Raw genomic sequence first — 19,449 nt, forward strand, 5'->3', positions numbered from 1 at the left:
GTCCACTCTGAGTAGAGTTTACTTGGATACAACCCATAGCTAAAAGAAAATTAAAAAAGAATAACACCCCCCCCCCAAAAAAAATATTAAATCTATTTTCCACATATACCCGTATGCCTGGAACGGATTCACTGGTTCTACATGGGTAAATGCAGCATAACCCACGCTGCAATGTAACTTCAATCCAATGAGTTCATCTAAAAGTGTCGATTCCACAATAATTATTTTGAAAACTATATTACTGTAGAATGGAAGAGGATTTTGATAAGGCAGTCAGGATTGTCAGGGTTGTGCCTGGGACACAACACAATCCAGGCTCAGTTATGGCAGATGCTCTGCCTTTTCTCCCTCTGTCTCTATTCCTATTGTCCAAGTGGATTAGGGAACAAGATCCACTTTATCCTGCAGCTCAGTTCCATCGGGGATGTGCATCATGTATCTTACAAACAAAATTTATGTTACGACTTTCTCCAGTATTGAAGCAACTTGGTCAATTTGATGGCTATAAAGTGAGATTGACTGCCTCAAAAGAAGGGTCTGTGTGGGATGGGGATTTCTCTCTGTGGACAATGCATCCGTCTCTAGTAAGAATAACTCAAAGCAAACGAAGGTGCCATTTGCACACATCTGCTTGGGAGTTGCATTTCAGTGAGATCTTGCAGGTGGTAGCTGCAATGAAACCTTTCCACGTGACGCCCTCTTGCTCAGGGGCTGGACAACCAACCATGCCCTCTCCCATGATACTCCATTCCATCTTTCATGCTGCTTTTGGATTTCTACCTTTGGCAGTATTTTTAATGTGAGTTTTTGCTCTCTCTTCTTGACATACATTTTGTGTTTCTCATTCTAAAACTGCTCTGAGCACTCTTCTGGTCCAAAGAGCCTGGTGTAGACATTTATTTACTTACTTCCCATCCTCCTAGTTCACTGTTGGAGATGGTGGATTCATTCATGTGCAGCCTTTGGTGTGGTGAATCACTGAGCTGCAGGTGCCAGCCTTCTTAGTCAACTACCTTCAGGACCTGGGCTGGCTCCACCCACTCAGGCAGGCCATTGGATGCTCCCGGGCAGGAAATAGTACATAAGAGGACTTCCTGGTCCAGCTGAGCTTTGCTGGAGCAACAAAGGCTTCTTGAGATCGCTCATGTATCATTTGTTGTTCTTTGGTCCTTCCTCTTGGCTTGTTCTTCATCCCTGACTTTGTGGGATATACCCAGCCTCATATAACCAACATGCTTAACTCGAATTAATGCATGAAGGGGTTAAGACAATAGTGTAAGCTGTCCTTCCAGTCTTAGCTAGGTCACAATCCCTCACCTTGGGAGGAAGAGCTACCAGACTCTTTGTTCTCCCACTTTCCACCTTCCTTCCACCATATGAACCCTAGTAAGGATGTCTTAGCTTGATGGTCCAAGACTGTGTGGCTTTAGCAAGCCATCTTTGTGTTTCTATACAAATAATTTAGAAACTCTTACCATTTTTGAAACTAAGTTGCACTGTCTGTCTTTTCTTGCTGCTGTATGGAAAAGCACATGAATCTGACCTTGGCTTGGAAGTAAACTGTTTTTAACTTGCTAAACTTGTGGTCTCTTTCTATGCTAAAGGAAGTGGGAAACTTTGGCAAAGACTTAGAAGGGCATATTTTAAAGGTGTAACAGGCTATTTCCATCCTTTAATTTGCTGCATGTTTTGTGATTTTAAATCTCTGTTAGGGCTCTCTTACCAAAGAGTACTTGCCCCCAGTGTGGATCTAGGCACCTAGAGAATGGTCCTCTTATTCTTTAACCAGATGACCAAAAAAAAAATAACCCCAAAGGACTTCTGGTCTACTCTTTGCTCCTTTCTCCTTGTTGGTCTAGCCTAGAGTTACTCTTCAGTCCTGATTTTGGCTTGTTGCTTGATCCTGCGTGACAGTTTATCCGTGGAGTTGGTCCTCCTGACTTCCCCATCAGTCTTTGCCACTGGACACTGGCTCGCCCCTTAGCTCATGGGTTTCTGCCCTGAGAAGTGTGAGGCAGGCACAGCTATCATTGCCTGGGAAAAGAGCCTTCCTTGTGGCTTCTGCTGAAAGCAGGGAGGATGGAGTGGGCCAGTAGGAGTGATGCTACTCTTTCTCCTCCATCAGCTGGCCCTGCCCTGAATAATGGTACCTCTGCAGCATCAAAAGGCTGCCATCAGAGCTTTGCCCAATATTTCTGCAAGACGGCAGCCGGAGCATTTGGGGAAGGCAGAGGCTCCTTCTCCCTCCCCAGTGGCACAGCGCTGAGCAGCATCACCCTGCTCAACCAGGGATGGACCAGGTGAAAGGCAGCCCCCACCTACATACTGGGATCTGCTTGATAAACACACAGGATATTAACACAAGCGTTTATTAAATCCTCTCACCTGCCCAGATGCAATGCCAATAAAGCCAAATTCTAAAACACCATGGCAGTTGTGCAAACAACACCAACAGTGTGAAGCAAATGAAAAAAGGGGAGACCCAGGGCCAGTCAGCAGCACCCCCCGCCACCCAAATTCTTACTCAAGTTCCAGAAAAGGGCAACTAGCAGAGCCCAGGCTGCAAAGGGCTGGTAGGTTGGGCGCCAATGAAAGAAGAGGGAAGAGTGCAGGGCAGAGGCAGCTTAAGTAGCCTGGTCCTCACCTGTTCCCCTTTGGACAAAAGGCTCCACGTGACAAGCCAGGCCACACCCTCATTCAATGCAATAGGGCTGCTCTCTTGCTGGCTGGCTGGCTCTCTCTCTCTCTCTGTGTGTGTATGCGCACATGTTGCCCCTTTGGTGAGCTATAGCTATATCTCTATCAGCTTCACTGGTTCAAGTGGGAAGATGAAAAAGGCCTTGCAGTGTTGCAGAACACCTAAATAAATAAATAAAATTATTATTTATGTCTACCCAGCCACTCTGGGCGGTTTTCAACAGAACATTAAAAACAGAATAAAACTTCAAACATTAAAAAATTCCCTAAACCGGGAAACATCTGGACACCCCAGTGTCCAGGCTAAATGTTGGGGGTGGAGACGCTCCTTCAGGTATACTGGGCTGAGGCTGTTTAGGGCTTTCAAGGTCAGCACCAACACTTTGAATTGTGCTCAGAAACATACTGGGAGCCAATGAAGGTCTTTCAGGACTGGAGTTATATGGTTTTGGCAGCCACTCCCAGTCATCAGTCTAGCTGCTGCATTCTGGATTAGTTGTAGTTTCCGGGTCACCTTCAAAGGTAGCCCTGCATTGCAGTAGTTCAAGTGGGAGATAACCAAAGCATGCACCAGTCTGGCGAGACAGTCTGTGGGCAGGTAGGGTCTCAGCCTGCGTACCAGATGGAACTAGTAGACAGCTGCCCTGGACACAGAATTGACCTGCGCCTCCATGGACAGCTGTGAGTCCAAAATGACTCCCAGGCTGCGCACCTGGTCTTTCAGGAGCACAGTTGCCCCATTCAGGACCAGGGAGTCCCCCACACCTGCCCGCCCCCTGTCCCCCCAAAACAGTACTTCTGTCTTGTCAGGATTCAACCTCAATCTGTTAGTCACCATCCATCCTCCAACCGCCTCCAGGCACTCACACAGGACATTGTTCTGATCACTGTTTCTGATTTAAAAGAGAGGTAGAGCTGGGTATCATCCACATACTGATGAACACCCAGCTCAAACCCCCTGATAATCTCTCCCAGCGGCTTCATGTTGATGTTAAAAAGCATGGGGAAGAGGACAGAACCATGAGGCACCACACAAGTGAGCCCAGGGGCCTGAACACTCATCCCCAAACACCACTTTCTGGACATGGCCCAGGAGGAAGGAGCAGAACCACTGTATAACAGTGCCCCCAGCTCCCAGTTCCTCTAGACAGTCCAAAAGGATGTCATGCTCAATGGTATCAAAGGCCGCTGAGAGATCCAGCAGAACTAGGAAACAGCTTTCACCTTTGCCCCTAGCCAAGGCAGTTTCAGTCCCATGATGAGGCCTGAATCCCAATTGGAAGGGATCAAATATTCCGCATCCTCCAGGCGTGCCTGGAGTTGTTCAGCAACCACCCGCTCAATCACCTTGCCCAAGAATGGAAGATTTGAGATTGGGCGATAATTGACCATATTGGCCGGGTCCAAGGATGTTTTTAAAGAAGCGGTTTAATAACCAACACTTTCAGCACATCTGGGAAGGCTCCCTCACAGAGGGAAGCATTCACCATTCTGCGGAGCCCATCGCCCTTTTATGAGCCAGGATGGGCAAGGATCAAGAAACAGGTGGTTGGTTTCACTCACCCTAGCAGCCTGTCCACATCCTTGGAGATAACAGATTGGAATTGATCCCATGTAACATGACTAGACAGGACTCCAGCACTCTCCTGCTCTGGCCCTGCTCCCACAGTGGAGTCTACCTCTTTCCGAATCTGAGCGACTTGATCTGCAAAAAACTTTGCAAAATCATTGCAGGAGATTTTGGAGGGGCTTATCAGGCCCCAATGGCGCAGGTGGTTCCGTTAAATTATGAACCACCTGAAAGCGTCTCCTGCTGGTTTTTTCTGCAGATGCAATAGAGGTGGTGAAGAAGGTCCTCTTCACCGTTGCTATTGCCACTTGGTAGGCTCAACATTGAGCTCTAACCAGTGTCTGGTCTGATTCAGAATGAGTTTTCCGCCACCAGCACTCTAGCCGTCTCAAAGATTGTTTCATCGCCCTCAGCTCCAGGGAAAACCATGGAGCTCTCTGGGCTCCATGCAATCGGAGAGGGCACTTCGGCGCCAGACAGTCGATAGCCCTGGTTAACTCCGCATTCAGTGGGCCACCAGGGAATCAGCTGAAAGGCCACCAACAAGGGATAAAACATCCCCTACCACTCTCGGGAAACCATCTGGATCCATTAAGTGGTGGAGGCAGACCTTCCAAATCGGTCCCACCTCCCTGCAGAGGGGAAGGGTCGCAGAGAAGTCCAGTTGCACCAGGAAGTGATCCAACCATGGCACTTTTGTTTCACTTTTAGTGTCAGATCACCCACATCCATAGAGGTGAACACCAGGTCTATGGCATGTCCATGACTATGATTTGGGCCAAACCTATTCAGGGACAGCCCCATGGAGGCCATGCTTTCCACGAAGCGGCCGCTTGTAAGGTCGTGTCAGCATGGATGTTAAAATCCCCTAGGACAACCAAACTAGGTGTCTCCAGGAGAACATCTGCCACAACCTGAAGCAGCTTGGCCAGGGAATCCTTGGTGCAGCGGGGAGGTTGGTACACCAAAAGGAATCCTGTACTGCCCCTATTGCCCAACTTCCAGAACATGCACTCAGAAAACTGGGTCTTGCCATTCGGACGCCTGGGGCAAACTAATGACTTCTTAAGTTGTGGATGGCAGTGGTCTTATGAATCATTGACCTGGCATTGCACAGCAGCACCTTCAGGTCATGTGGGAACCCCTTGCTGATTCTAGTATCCGTCCGGTCAAGACCAGACCTGGAGGCAGGGATAGTCTTCAAACAACGACTAAACCTGCCTCGTCAGTAATGACATGGTCTGGTCTTAGCATAACTCCTCCTTCTGCCTGTGATCACTGAGATCAGGCGTCTCTGAAGTCTCCCACCCCACACAGTTTTTTTGAGCGGCGTTGTTGATGTTTATGTCGAGGGGAAGGGAAGGGAAGGGAAGGATGGGTCTCATTTGAAATACGCTTAAGCAGCAGATCTATTTCTGCCGTGTGCACACCATTGGCAGCTGCCAGAGGCCCTCCAGGGAACTGGCAAAGAATTTCTAAGTTATTTATTGTCTTTCCCTCTTATCAGTAAACTTATTTCCCTATTTCCTGCACAGATAAAGATCTCGGCTGACAGTGTAGGTTTGCTAACCTCCTCGGGACTTTTTGCCTCACATAGAAATTGGTCCCAGAGAGAGGAGGAAGCATTGCTACAGGGAAGTTGAGGGCCTTTGTTTGGGGTCCCCCCTCCTTTTTATTCATTTCATAGAAGGGATAATAATTTGAGTTCCATTCCCCCCAACCCCAAGTGTTTTGTCTTGATTCCATGCATCTCAGTCTATTGTGGCTAAATTTTAATCTCTGTTGGTTTGCTAATAACAGCTTTTTAAAAAAGATATCCAAATGAGAAACCAGCAAAACAAGATGACACAAAGTTTGTCAAAACCAACTGCATTAAAATTAATACAATGGATGCAGCAGTTTATTATTTTAAAATGGCTCAATAGAATAAAATGTCCTTGTTAATCCATAGAAATGATGCACCAAATAAAAACAAAATTGCCCTCAAGTTAATCCATTGCTCCCTCTGGGGCCAAACTAGATAATGGCCTGTTTCATGCATCATGCCAAACCATGCTTTAGTGTGAACGTGCAAGCATGCAAACTCTGGGAAAATATTTTGTGGTTGCTTTGCTTCTTTCTTCCCATTCTGCTGCTGTTCCATGCTGAGCCAAGCAAAGCCATGGCTTGGCTTATAGCATGTTGTCTGAACTCATGATTCAGCTCTCTCCACTCACCTCAAGCTATAATCAAGGTTTCTTGCACGGTTTACGTCTGATGGTTTGTCTGGGAGAGCTAAGTCCTCCTGTCTAAACAATTGTAAGGTAAAGGTACCCCTGACCATCAGGTCCAGTCACGGATGACTCTGGGGTTGCGGCACTCATCTCGCTTTAGTGGCCGAGGGAGCCAGCCTTTGTCCGCAGACAGCTTCCGGGTCATGTGGCCAGCATGACTAAGCCGCTTCTGGCGAACCAGAGCAGCGCACGGAAATAGGCTAAGCCTAACCATTCTTTTACCCAGCACAGCAGCAACATGATCGAGGAGCAAAACAACTGCAACTCAGGAGCCTGCAAACTCATGGGTTCACGCCAAGCCAGGGTTAGCCGCCCAAGTGGCTGAGGCAACCCAGGCAGATGGGCGGGGTGCAAGTAATAAATGATTATACAGTAGTAGTAGTTATTATTAGGCTTAGCATGATGTGCAAAACAGGCCAGTGTCTGAGCATAAATGTGGGCCAAACCTTTACTTACCAGTATATAGACAGCAATGCATTCCTTGGCCCAACTGTCCTGAGTGCTTCAGGGGATTTGAATCTGCGACTTCCCAATCCTAGTTCAGCATTCTAGCCAAGGGTAGGACTCCCATGGCCCTAATGGTTTTGGAGGCCTCCAGCTCCCGTCAGTCCAGCCTGCATGGCCACAGACAGGGATGAGGGAGCTGTGTAGTCCAACATCTGGAAGGCCACAGTTTCCCTGTTGCTGCTATTCTTAACATTCAGGTGGGTTTTTTAAAAAGAAGCATTCCCATTGAGCTGGGTGTCAGCCTTGAAATTATTACCCTGTACTCGTTGAGGGTATGTGGCAGTTTTTAGATATCCTTCATGTTTTCCAATGGTTTTAATTGTTTTAAATATACTTGCAAAAAAATTTCATGGTCATGTTATTACCTTTTTCTTGTTTGCAGCCATGGGCTCCTTTGGGGGGGGGGCAGAACCACTTTCTCTTCCTCCTTCTCCTCCTTTTCTTCTCCTCCTTCTCCTCCCCATCCTTTTTGGGATATATTCTTCAAGTTCTCTTTGCCTCTTGCTTCCTCATAAGCCCTCCTGTTAGGTTTAGACCAGCCATCCATCACATAAGAGAGATTCCCCTTGGTCTTTTGAAAATTTAGGGTCTGCATATTAACACTGCTTTATTCCATTGGCCTGAAATAAAAATCTAAGAAAGAAAGAAATGTAAAAGGTTCCAGGAAGGCATAAACACAAAGCCTGCACACCGGTTTCCCTTCACTGTCCTCACTTCACTTCAGTTTCAGAAAGGGCCCACTCCACAGAAACTCCAGTTTGCTCCTTAGACTCCCTTGAGTTTGAAAAAGCAGCTCTGGGAATGTGGCATGGAAGCTTGATGAGAGGGAAGCGTGGCTGGCAGACAGAAGCCTTTCTCCTCCCCCCCCCCCCACCTTTTTAAAAAAAATAATAATAATATGAAAAGCTCTTACACCAGATCCTAAAATTGCTTTCTGAATGCAGAAGAGCTGAAAGAACCGGCTGAGGGCTTGGGAGGAAACAATTTCAAGGAAACTCAAGAGGTCGGGGAGAGAAATCTGGTGAGCATAGCCTTCACCTCATCTGCAATGCTATTACAGCTTGCAGAGGAATGATATTTCCTCAATTTAATGCTAGTCATAATCCTTACTGAAATTTTCAGTACACAGATTGCTTTCAAAGATATTTTTTATCATTGCAGCAACTGTAGATGGAAAATTAGGCAACCACAGCCTGGGCCCTACTGTTAGGCTGAGTGAGGTGGTTGCCTCAGGCAGCAATTGTGGGAAGGCAGGGAGTCACAATGAAGAATGGGAAAACAGAGGCTGTGTGTGTGTCATACAGCCAAGGACATAAGAAGGCAGAGATTCCCACTTGGACCTCAACGCATCACAACCAGCGTCATTTCCATTCTACTGCAGTTCAGGTTTTGTCAAATTCTACATTATTCATCCTGTCCTGTCCACTATTTAAGCTACATAAACTACATAACATACATGACTTCCTTTACATTGAAATGAATGTAAATGTCTAAATAGTGTTTTTAAAAGGTCATTAATTACATATTGTTTCTGGATTTGTAAAAGACAGCAAAGATCTGCAGATCTTAAAGAGCTTCTTCATTCATTTCAGATCTGCAACCCACCTCTGAAGCCAGCATGCAAGATGGCACTCACTTTTAACCTTTTCTTATTTCATTATAGAACTGGAAGGAGCCTTTGAGGTTGTTATCCAGTCCAACTCTCAGCTCAACACAAGAGTCTTGCAACTACAGCAAAGAGTGGGGACCTTTGACATATACTGGGGTAAAGTGTGTGTGTAAATGCATGTATTAGTGAAAATAGCATACAACCACATATATTATATTATATTATATTATATTATATTATATTATATTATATTATATTATATTAGGGAAATTGCTTTGCAAAAATGGGTGTTTTCGGAAAAATCAGTTGTCCAGGCAGAGATGTACACTGTGCTCCTGGGAAACAGTGAAATACTGGTAACTGAAATCAGGCCAAATTTTTATTGACTGCAGCAAGAAGCAGAGTTTGCATGGCAATAGGGCAAGGATTAGTTCCTCACTCCACTTAGCCATTGCAAGTGGAATAGCACGTCATCAGGGTTGGAGAATGTTGGAGAAAAGCAAATACATTTCCTTTCTCCTAAACTTCTAGCTAATGCACATGCTACTTTAAACCATGTGAAGGCACTCTTTTTCTAGCAATCTAGCTAGCACTTTTTTGTAGTCTCTTTGTCAAAGATAACTCCACCCCTAAAGCTGAGCCATTTTTTATTTTCTCTCTCCCAAAGTGTTGAGGAAATAGGTGTGGGTTTTTCTATCTTTAATTTTTACTCATCCTGTAAATATGTCCTGCCAAAATAAATCTGCTCCTGCATGAATAAAGCCTTTGAACTCCAGAAACTAAGTGGTTGTTTCAATCCAACTCACCCAAGCTGCCAGTTCCACCATGAATAATAACAACACATTCCTCAATGCCTAACACAGCAAAGTATTTCACTGAGGGAGGTCAAAAAACCTCCAACTGAGGGCCAACTGAGGTTGAGAGAAAAAAATCATTTCTGGCCCATTCAAGGGTAAACAGGTGTGGGGAGAGCTCAACAGCAAAATGGCCCCCAATCCCTGGGCAAGGCCTTTTTAAATGCCTCAGCCTCACCTTCTGTCAGGGTCGAGTCAGATGAGGAGGAGTGGTGGCAAGCCCCCCCTGACAAAGCATCACCCACAGAGGAATCTGAGGAATTCGTACCTGGGGAAGACTGGTGGCGGCATTCCTCAGAAGAGGAGGAATCTGACAGGGAGGAGGAGGGAAGACCAGAGCTAGAGGAAGAAGTGGGGCCAGGAGCAGGTCCCAGTCACGAGGGGAATCAGCCGATCCCCTCTCCTCCTCCCTTCTCAGCTGTAGAACGCCGAGCTGAGAAGCGAAGGCGGCAATTAGAGACAGCTGTAGCTCATAGGAAGCGTGGGAGTGAACCATCTTCTTAAGAAAGCTAACTGCCCTATTCCACAGCGTCTGCAACGATTGTGCTGGGCGCGTGGTTGCTTTTGCTCATCTTGTTCCTGTGTTCCTGGTTCGTACCTGACTGACTTGGCTTGTTCTGACTTGGACTGTCTCTGACTTCGGCTTCTCTTGACCCCAATACTGATACCTGACTTCGGCTGGCTTCTGACCTGGACTGTTGACCTTGGCTTATCTCATCCTGACTGCTGCACTGCAGCACACCAACTTGTTGGCGCCCTAACACCTTCTGTGCTGGTCCCGTGGGTTACCCAAGAGGTGAGGTCCAAGTCCGGTCTGTGGTCAAAGGTGCAACATAGAGGCAGTCCATAGTGGCTGAAACTGGGTGCAGGGCACGGAGTCGGGCGAAGTCATGAACAGGTATGCAGGCAGGGAACCAGGGCGGAGCAGGAGCTCAGGCAGGAAAGCAGGGCAGGATTCAAGCAGGAATTGGTCACCAACAATGTTGCTCTTGCAACTTGGGGCTGGGGCTGGCCAGCTTTTATCTGCCCTGAGGCATAGGGTGGCCCCGATCCGCTGGTGGCTCGCCTCTCCTGGCCTGGAGGCAAGCACTCCTCCTGCGGGAACTTAGTTCCCTTTGCATCTCTGCCCTGAGCCTCTGCAGCTCAGGAGAGGCTGGTGGGTTACTGGACACAGAGGCAACCTCAGCTTCCCCTGACGGGGCTGAGAGTGGGGCACCTGCAGGCAATGGTTCCTCCATCCCATCAGGAGCCAGAGCAGACTCAGGAGATGCCTGCACCTGAGGATCCAGCACAGGTGAGGAGGAGCCTTCAGGCTCAAGCCATAGCCCCGGCTCAGCTGGTTCTGGAGGTGGGGAATCCTGTGCAGGCTGGGATCCCTCAGGTTCGGCATCTGAGTCTGACTCCCAGGCCATCACACCTTCTAATTGCGAGAGCCCATGAGATAGAATCATAGAGTTGGAAGAGACCACAAGGGCCATGCAGTCCAACCCCCTGCCAAGCAGGAAACACCATCAAAGCATTCCTGACAGATGGCTGTCAAGCCTCTGCTTAAAGACCTCCAAAGAAGGAGACTCCACCACACTCCTTGGTAGCAAATTCCACTGCCGAACAGCTCTCGCTGTCAGGAAGTTCTTCCTAATTTTTAGGTGGAATCTTCTTTCTTGTAGTTTGAATCCATTGCCCCGTGACCGCTTCTCTGGAGCAGCAGAAAACAACCTTTCACCCTCCTCTATATGACATCCTTTTATATATTTGAACATGGCTATCAGATCACCCCTTAACCTTCTCTTCTCCAGGCTAAACATACCCAGCTCCCTAAGCCGTTCCTCATAAGGCATCGTTTCCAGGCATTTGACCATTTTGGTTGCCCTCTTCTGGACACGTTCCAGCTTGTCAGTATCCTTCTTGAACTGTGGTGCCCAGAACTGGACACAGTATTCCAGGTGAGGTCTGACCAGAGCAGAATATAGTGGTACTATTACTTCCCTTGATCTAGACGCTATACTCCTATTGATGCAGCCCAGAATTGCATTGGCTTTTTTAGCTGCTGCATCACACTGTTGACTCATGTCAAGTTTGTGGTCTACCAAGACTCCTAGATCCTTTTCACATGTACTGTTCTCAAGCCAGGTGTCACCCATCCTGTATTTGTGCCTTTCGTTTTTTTGCCCAAGTGTAGTACTTTACCTTTCTCCCTGTTAAAATTCATCTTGTTTGCTTTGGCCCAGTTCTCTAATCTGTTAAGGTCATTTTGGTGTGATCCTGTCCGCTGGAGTATTAGCCACCCCTCCCAATTTGGTGTCATCTGCAAACTTGATCTGGATGCCTCAAGCCCATCATCCAAGTCATTGATGAAGATGTTGAATAAGTCTGGGCCCAAGACAGAACCCTGTGGCACCCCACTAGTCACTTCTCTCCAGGATGAAGAGGAGCCATTAATGAGCACCCTTTGGGTTCGGTCAGTCAGCCAGTTACAAATCCACTGAATGGTAGCATTGTCTAGTCCGCATTTTACCAGCTTCTTTACAAGAATATCATGGGGCACCTTGTCAAAGGCCTTGCTGAAATCAAGATAGGCTATCACTGATAGATGATCACTGTTCTGTGAGACAGTTCCACCTCCCTCATGACTTTCTAGGCCACACCCTGCTGGGCAAAACTGCCCCCCAATAAAATAGTACTCCAGAATAAATCTTTTAAAAATGTGTACATTAGGGAAGATGAAGATTCACATAGAAATGCTGATGAATCCTCATGAGGAAGGAAGGAAGGAAGGAAGGAAGGAAGGAAGGAAGGAAGGAAGGAAGGAAGGAATTGCAAACTGATCTGGAAATGTGGAGATCTGAACTCAGGACTGTTGAGAAATGAGAAATGGAGAGAAACCAAAACTGAGATACTCACCCATCCCTAGTCCTGACTCACCACTTGAACAACTGGTCAGAAGGGTGTTGACATAATAAATGCCAAGTTATAAATGTCAAGACAGCTGAATATTGTTGTCCCAAGAGATCACGGAGAGCGTCTCGGGGTGAAGTCCAATCTCTGTGTTAGCAGCACCCAAGTAACCTCCCCAGGGCTCAAGCCTGGGCAGTGTGTCTGGAGTTCCTGGGCTGCCCAGACAACAAGACCCCCCTCTCGGCCTCACTGGTGGGGTCCAGGGAAGCAGAGCAAGATGTTGGGCACCAGCTGGGCTGCAGGAGTTGCAGGAAGGAGGCGGACAAGGCGCCATCCAATTGCTTTAGGGACTCCACTCTGGATTTGTGGAGGATTTGCTCCTGAGCCTTTTCTTCTCCTAGGTGGGCTCCCTTCCCAGGTTGATGAGCCTCATCTGCTCCTCACTTTCCTCTACAGCATATGCACAAACTGCCTTCTTTACTGTCTTGGTCACGTTCGGTCCATCTGCCAGATCCTGTCTTCTCATTCAGGGAGAACATCCCTTTTATTATGTGCAAATGATGGGGGGGGGCACTGACTCCCCATTCACAGGAAGTATTTTCACAGCTGAGTTTCCATTGCTAGCAAGATGTCAGTTCTCACAAAGACACTTTTGCTCAATGTGCCACTTTTGGACTGTGGTAGCAAACAGTCTTCCCAGCATCTTGATTGGCTCTGAAGCTCCAGGTGGTCTTTGAATAGAGTTGCCATCTAAGAAGGAAGGAAAGGCAAAAGCTGTGGATTGGTTTGTGTCCTGAGGAACAGAGCAGCTCTGGCGTCTGATGGATTGCAATGACTTGCTCTTGCCTCCAGTACTGCAAAAAGGAAAAGGGGGGAAATGTGTCTTCCATCTCAGTTTCAAGCAGCTGCAAAGCCAAGTGTTGCCATCAGAGGGCACTGTCTCTCCCTGCTGGGACCAGCTCTCTTGATTCCAGACATCTGGAAATATGCATTTGCCACATTGTTGTGAAATCCTTTGGATCGGGCACACAGCACAAACCTCGCCTTTGCATTTGTTACATTTCTCCCCCCCAAAAAAGCACTCTGTGGAATGTGTGGAATGTACAGGCCTCAGCCCAGATATACACACATGGAGTAAACAAAGCTTCCTCTGGAAACTCTTCCAGTCCATCAGCAAACAAAGAAAAAGGAACTTTGTGGGCTGCCTCCAGCTCAAAATCTTTTCTGCTGCTGGCCAAGACACCCTTCTTTGGAGGTGGGGGCAGAGAGAGAGAGAGAAAGAAATCAGCCAAAATAAAACACAGCAGAAGATAAGCAGAGCCCTGCAGGAGCAGATGAAGGTCTCTTTCATTAGCAAGGTCACAGAAATAATGCAAAATACCGTTCCCAGGATGTATTGGGGGGGGGGGAGCCATGGTGGTTAAATAGGGACAATGCTGCTTTAAAACATAAGGTTTGGGCGTGAGCTTTGTTGCCTCTGCCTGGCATTGCTCTGGTGCCGCCTACTGTCAGTCTCCCTGCCTTCTCCCCAACAGTGTCAGAGGCTGCACACACAAGCCGCCCGTCTCCAGCACCGCCTGTTCCCAAGTAACATAACCATGCAGAACACTGACCCCACTGACACTGGAAGCAAGCAGTCCGCCATAATGCTGCTCTTTATTTCTCCCGCAGCAGCCTTGGCCAACTGGGGGACCCTCCACATGCTTTAGACTACAGCTGGCTGGGGCTGATGGGAGTTGTGGTTCTAAGCGGCTAAAGGGCGCCAGGTTGGCCAAGACTGTTTTACAGCGTGTTGCAGAGTGCAATCCTCTCTTCCCAAGCAAACGCTCAGGGCTAGGCATTGGTGGACCTACATTTTGGGACCCTGAAGCTAGAGCTGTCATGGGGAGCCCTTCACAACCCATGGTCTGGGTAACCATGATTTTCTTCTTCAGTGGGGTTGTTTCTCTTTGGAACATCTGTGCTGCTGACTTTCAAACTTTGAGGTTGCTGAAAAATCAACCCATTTGAGTCATGCGACTCATATTGGGCCTACTAGACCCATTTTTTAAAAGCATTGTGGACTAAAGTCACTTTTGGGGTCCTTCTGGAATTAGGGTCCCTGGGGCTTAAGCTTCATTAGTTTTATAACAGATCCATCCTTGGCAGGAGTGCCAACTAGAATAAAATGATGGTAATATAAGTAAGCCCCATCCTGCATAATCGATCCCAAGACATGGTGTGCACACACCACTAAAATGCTCATGCCCTTCAACTTGGGAGGGGGGTTCAAATATTGGGGGGGGAGGACCTTGGTCCCGAGGAGTTGGTGCCCATTGCCTCTGGTGGTGGACACAACCTTCTCTCCCGCTCTGGACCACTGATCCTATCCATTGTCCTCATCTAGGCAAACACACGTGGCCCAGAACAATGGATAACTGAGTGTCTGGCTGTGTCTGAGAGCATGTGGGTCGCATTTTGTGCTGAACAAGCAGGCTTCTTTTTCCCCCTGCTCTTGCAAAAACAGGCTGGAGGGCCCAGCAAAGCCGTCAGATTCTCCCCACTCCACCCCCTGCCTTCCAAGGCTATGTCCCCCCTGCTGACTGCATTTGCACTCTGGGTGCACTCTTCCTGCATCCCTTCTCCACCCTCAATCTGAGAAAAATGCCCTCTTTCCCCTCTGGGGAAGAAAAAAAGAGCAGAGATTTCTTGTGTCACACAGGAAACACCGTGAACTTCCTGTGGCTGGATCAGCAGAGCCAGCAGAGCAGTTGAATCGCATCGAGAAAAGTGGGGGTGGGGGCCTGGAAGGCAACTCCTGAAACTCAAGCCTTAAGATTTCTTCACATGTATCTGGGACTAAGGCACTAGTGATGCCAGGGAAGCTGGGAGGTGGGCAGAGAACGGCAACCAAGATGATCAAAGGGTCTGGAAACCAAGTCTAAGCAGAACGGTTGGAGGAGTTGGGTATGTTCAGCCTGGGAAAGAGGAGTCTGAGAGGAGATACAGTGGCCAAGTATCTGAAGGACTGTCAGTCACATGGAAGGTGGCGCGAGCTGCTCTGGAAGGGAGGACCCAAACCCATGGATTCAAATGACAAGAAAGGAGATTCCAACTAAAGGTCAGGAGGAACCTCTGGAGGGAAAGAGCTGCTTGACGCTGGAATGGAAAATCTCAGAAGGTGGTGGGTGCGCCTGCATTGGAGGTCCAACGGAGGAGAGGTTGGATGGCCACCTGCCAGGGATTCTGCAGTTATGATTCCTGGTTGCAGGGCGTGGACTAGAGCAGTGTTCCCCAACCTTGGGCCTCCAGCTGTTTTTGGACTACAGCTCCCATCATCCCTAGCTAGCAAGGCCAGTGATCAGGGATGATGGGAGTTGTAGGCCAAAAACAGCTGGAGGCCCAAGGTTGGGGAACACTGGACTAGAGGGCCCTTGGGGACCCCACCAACTCTACAGTTCTATGACACTCCTTGCTGTCCACCAGAGATCCACTAATAATAGATGTGATTTTGTGAAAAGATTAAGACAAAAAGAATCTCAATTCATTTTCATGTTTAGGACGCTTCATCCGAAAGGATTGAATTCGGACCTGGATCTTGGTTGCTTCATTTAGCTTTGGTTAAGTTGCTTTAACTGTGCTCATACATGATTGTAATGGAATGCACCTGGTGATAAGAGCAGGTTCATTAGCTCCTGAAATCCTGAGAACTACCAGCAGTGGTTACATATTCTTATGAACACTGCTCCATAGAAAATTGCTTCCAATATATGTTGAGGTGTGCTATTATGTTACATTATTATTGTTATGTTGTATTGTATCATGGATATTTATAGCAGATATATTGATCTCGTGGATTACTGGGATACATTTCCATGCAGGTTTTTGTTTATTTGTGTCTATTTATTTTGCAGTCATATGCTGAAGAAGACGTACGTGAAACAGTGTCAATACCGGATCACTGTCCGTTGTCTTACTGTTATTATATACAAGATAAAAAATATACACCATTTTTATTGGCCGTCGTGGTGCTTGTTTTTGGTGTCCACCAGAGCCAGCATTAGCACTGGGTATTCTTGGGCAGCTGCCAAGGCTCCCACACCCTTGCTGGGCCCACTGCAGATACCTGACCTGACTCCATAAAAAGAAAAATCTCCAGCGCTCTGAGCAGGTGCCTGGCAGCTGGATCCAGCTCGCCTTTAGCCTCCCCACAACTCCTCTAACCCGTTGCGGGACCCGGAAAGGGCAGCTTGGTATGGCTGCCCAGTGCTCCCAGTGCTGGGGAGGCCTTTCAGGTCCACTGGCAGAGGGGGGCCCCACCAAGGCAAGGCAAAAAGGGGGAAACCAACCCAAGCAGCAGGGGCGGGGGCGGCATCTTCCTCAGTCCAAGGGCCCCATTCTTATTCTGGGCAAAGTCCCCAAGGCCTACATGGGGGGTGGGGGGGGTGCAGAGGCAAAAGTAGATAAAGCAACGTGTGCAAAATTCACATTTGTGCAGTAGGCTACTTTCTTCACTCACCCTGTTCTATCCTCCATCCAGGCAATGATCAGAGTTCAAGGAAATATTTTTGCCACAAACAAAGAGTCAAGGATAGTACAATACAGGACCGGGGATGGGGATGGCCTGGGGAGAATCCAGGGGGCCACATGGAAAACCTTGGAGGGCCACTTATCAGCTACTGCATTACTATCCCACCGGAGGCAGCAGTCAGCAAGAATGCTGCCATGAGAGCACAGGGCTACATATTTAACTTAGAGATTACATCTTGCAGAGTTCAATGGGATGGATTTCCTAAGAGCGGTGGGATATATCCCGTTCCATTTGCTTAAATTCAGCACAAATTATTTGCATTCAAGGTGGTGATCCAAAAGCTATATTTTAATTCTCCCCCTCCCTTCCCCCCACCCCCCCTTATGCAGGTTATAGATGCTTGGAGTGGTACTAGGCACAGCTGCTGCTGCTGTTTGCAACACCTCTTGGAAATGGGGTTCCAAAAAGAGCAACAGGGTGTGATCATGCCTCATCCTTCCATTCTAGCAGGGGGGAAGCGAGAGCTGCATCGTTCCCACCTGAGCATGCAACTCAAGGGCTGGCTGATATCAAACATGCTCTTCTGTCAATCTGCAAAACCTTTTGGCCCCTGACTCTGTCAATGTTCCCAAACGCCCCACTAATATCTCCATGAACCACAGGGACATTGCTGGTGGTCTTGGCAGTTTTAATGTGCTGTGCCAGGTACTATATCATTTTAATTGTATTATTGTTGTTTTTTTATTTATTATAGTATAAATTTATGATGATGATGGTGGTGATGATGATGATGTAAGGCCCCGGGTTGGGCTGCAGCATTACAAACAACATTAACAGCATTTTAAAACAACTTACAACCATAAAGATAAGCATGCAGCTCAAGTGTGAAATGCCAGCATTAAAAGGTGAATTCCACAGAATTTAGATTGCAACACGTTCAGACATTAGGCAGGCCCCTTCACTTCCAGTGCCTGCTAAAATCATTCTAGTTTAGGTGAGCCTACCTAGACACAAAGAATGTTGGTATATATTTTAAGTTTATTGCTTATTTTATCTTTTGAATGTTTTTTTAAAGAGTTGCTTTGACTGATAATTGCTTTATTCTCTTTGTAAACCATTTTGAGGTTTTCTAATGATCAAAGGGTATATAAATTTTATTAAATAACTGATGCTAGCTTCGGTGGCCAGATGCAGTATTGGGCTGTCTAACTGCCGCATTTTGAACTGCTTTAAAATGTCCAGACTGCCCAACTTTGGGCAAACAGGGGGTTGGCCTGGATGACCCCCATGGTCCCTTCCAACTCTACAATTCTAGGATTCTCTGCACAGAGTGCATTGCAGTAATCTAACTGGTTATCCCAATGACTGAAGCGGGGTGGGGAGTGGGGACTCACAAGGCAAGCAACTGATGTTGTGTCACAAAACGAGAGGCCCCTTGCATGCACACATCCCTAATTTAAGATCCTAAATAACCATGTGATGGGGTAGCAGCCAAATCTGAATTGTGTCTGTGTATTTGTGAGATCTGTGGCTGAAGGGCAGTAGACAAATTTAATATAGAACAAAATAAAACAATAACATGATGCACAATACTTCAGGCCAGGACCGTGTCTGAACAACACCATGACATGCTTTGTATTTGAAGTGGTAGGAAAGATTTCACTGGCGTTTGAACTGTAGGTAGTTTCCCTTGCACAACACCATCACTGGATCACTTAGCCCTCACACGATGAATCGTAGGCCTCACACAGTGAATAAACAGTGAACCGACCCTAAAGGCCACCCTCTTGAGCGAGCTCCATTCTGAGTGAACCCAATTCAGATAGAACGCCTGTTTGGAACATCGAAAGACATTTTTGTTTGCCTTGGAAAGATTATGGCCCATATTAAGTACAAACTTCTGCCTTTCCACTTTAAAAAGAGAGGACAGAGAAAAAAATCTGGCAGAGCTAGATTCGGGGGTGGGGAGAAACAGAGAGAGATTACACAGATTTTTCTGTGGCATTTTCAAACTCTTGCTGCCTGAGATATTAACCCCCAAAGCATATGGGCGATTGCGTTAGCCCCAGGGGTGGACCAGGGGGTCTCAAATTCCAGTGGTGCCCAGCGCAATGCCAGCACGTGATGCCCTGCCACCTCTCATGCTGCATTCCAAAGCAGAGTTGCAGCGCCCCTGAAGCTCAGCACCCAATACAAGTGACCCAGTTATGCTCCCCTAACTCTGCCTGTGTTAGCACAGATGTAAGCGCTTCCAGGCATTTAGGAGTATATCACTCTCCCTCATTCTGCCCTAGTCCTCACAAAGGACCCATGTTCATGCACATCTAAGAATGAGTGATTCAGCTCCCTGCCCTCTGCCCCATGCAGCACCACGTGCCAGGATCTCGGGTCTCGAGGCAGGGATGTCTGGGTCCAACACCCTCGGGGTTACTGGCAGTGTGAAGATCTGCTCCCCATCTGAAGAGACTTCAGCTTTAAGGTCTGGGCAGGGCTGACCATTGACACCTACACACTCGGATTAAAATCTGAGTACC

Source organism: Lacerta agilis, chromosome 9 (genome assembly GCF_009819535.1).
Source record: "Lacerta agilis isolate rLacAgi1 chromosome 9, rLacAgi1.pri, whole genome shotgun sequence".
NCBI classification, from domain to species: domain Eukaryota; kingdom Metazoa; phylum Chordata; class Lepidosauria; order Squamata; family Lacertidae; genus Lacerta; species Lacerta agilis.